The sequence below is a fragment of the Neomonachus schauinslandi genome, chromosome 2, assembly GCF_002201575.2.
Source record: "Neomonachus schauinslandi chromosome 2, ASM220157v2, whole genome shotgun sequence".
Classification (NCBI taxonomy): domain Eukaryota; kingdom Metazoa; phylum Chordata; class Mammalia; order Carnivora; family Phocidae; genus Neomonachus; species Neomonachus schauinslandi.
In genome coordinates this window covers 45,542,581-45,544,781 of record NC_058404.1, presented here as the reverse complement: position 1 = coordinate 45,544,781, position 2,201 = coordinate 45,542,581, and positions in this window count along the sequence as shown.

Sequence of the window (2,201 nt, the reverse complement as noted above, 5' to 3'; positions counted from 1 at the left end):
GCCGCAGCAACTTCTTCCTAGAAACATCATCAAAGGCAAGGGAAGCAAGGGCAAAAATGAACTATTGGGACTTCATCAAGATAAAAAGCTTTTGCAAAGCAAAGGAAACAGTCAACAAAACCAAAAGACAACCGACAGAATGGGAGAAGATATTTGCAAATGACATATCAGATAAATTGCTAGTATCCAAAATCTATAAAGAACTTATCAAACTCAACACCCAAAAAACAAAGAATCCAATCAAGAAATAGGCAGAAGACATGAACAGACATTTTTCCAAAGAAGACATCCAAATGGCCAACAGACAGATGACAAAGTGCTCAACATCGCTCGGCATCAGGGAAATCCAAATCAAAACCTCAATGAGATACCACCTCACACCAGTCAGAATGGCTATAATTAACAAGTCAGGAAATGACAGATGTTGGCGGATATGTGGAGAAAGGGGAACCCTCCTACACTGTTGGTGGGAATGCAAGCTGGTTCAGCCACTCTGGAAAACAGTATGGAGGTTCCTCAAAAAGTTGAAAATAGAGCTACCATATGATCCAGCAATTGCACTACTGGGTATTTACCCCAAAGATACAAAAGTAGGAATCCGAAGGGGTACGTGGACCCCAATGTTTATAGCAGCAATGTCCACAATAGCCAAACTGTGTAAGGGCCAAGATGTCCATGGACAGATGAATGGATAAAGAAGAAGTGGTATATATATACAATGGAATATTATGCAGCCATCAAAAGGAATGAGATCTTTCCATTTGCAATGACGTGGATGGAACTGGAGGGTGTTATGCTGAGCGAAATAAGTCAAACAGAGAAAGACATGTATCATATGATCTCACTGATATGAGGAATTCTTAATTGTAGGAAACAAACTGAGGGTTGCTGGAGTGGGGGGTGGGGTGGGAGGGATGGGGTGACTGGGTGATAGACACTGGGGAGGGTATGTGCTCTGGTAAGCGCTGTGAATTGTGCGAGACTGTTGAATCTCAGATCTGTACCTCTGAAACAAATAATGCAATATATGTTAAGAAAAAAAAAAAGAAGAAGATAGCAGGAGGGGAAGAATGAAGGGGGGAAATCGAAGGGGGAGATGAACCATGAGAGACGATGGACTCTGAAAAAGAAACTGAGGGTTCTAGAGGGGAGAGGGGTGGGAAGATGCGTTCGCCTGGTGATGGGTATTAAAGAGGGCACGTTCTGCATGGAGCACTGGGTGTTATGCACAAACAATGAATCATGGAACACTACATCTAAAACTAATGATGTAATGTATGGTGATTAACATAACAATAAAAAAATTTTTTTTAAATGTCTTAAAATAGAGAAAACAGTAAAACTTTAAGATGAAATAATTTTTACTATAGTTATTTACGTTATCTTAAAAGTGTCTGTCAAGTGAATGAGATAGAAAAATAAAACAAAGTACTTTCTAGTGGACAAGGAAAGAATAGCATCACATATCTGTAGGTGATATGATTATCTATGAAGATAATGATGTACAACTTAAACCAGGATAATTTACTAGGATATTCAGAAGAAAACAAATATCTGACAAATAGTAGTCTTGCTATTTACCAGAAATTCTCTGAAGGAATATATGAAGAAACAATATTTCATTGGCAATTCAAATTTTAAAATATTAAACATCCAAAAATAATAACAATTTTATAGCTATACATTAAATATGCAAAAAAGTACAGTATTTAGTATATAGTATGACTTTTTAGGGACATGAAATAAAATCATATATATGTGTGTATATATGTGTATATGTGTGTGTATATATTTATATGTGTGTGTGTATATATATATTTATTTATATATATAAAATATTCCCAGATGGGAAAATGCTATAAACATAGCGTTCCTCACCAAATTTATACATAATATTTTTAAAAATAGGAAAAAATATCCATGTGGAATAGTTTTAATTTTTTTTTCTTGAGAAATTCTACACTTCTTTGGTAAAAATAAAGAGTAGATGTCAGCCAAAAAGATGTTAAAGAACAAGAGTCAGAAAGAAGAGATATCCTCTCAGACAGTAAAACATACTATAAACCCATGATAACAGAAATAGTATTTCATTAGCAAAGTAGCAAACAGATCAATTTACATATGAATTTAAATATTATAAGTACCATCTTCTAAAGGCATGCTGAAATGATGAATTTTAAATTAATGGAACTGGAGAAATT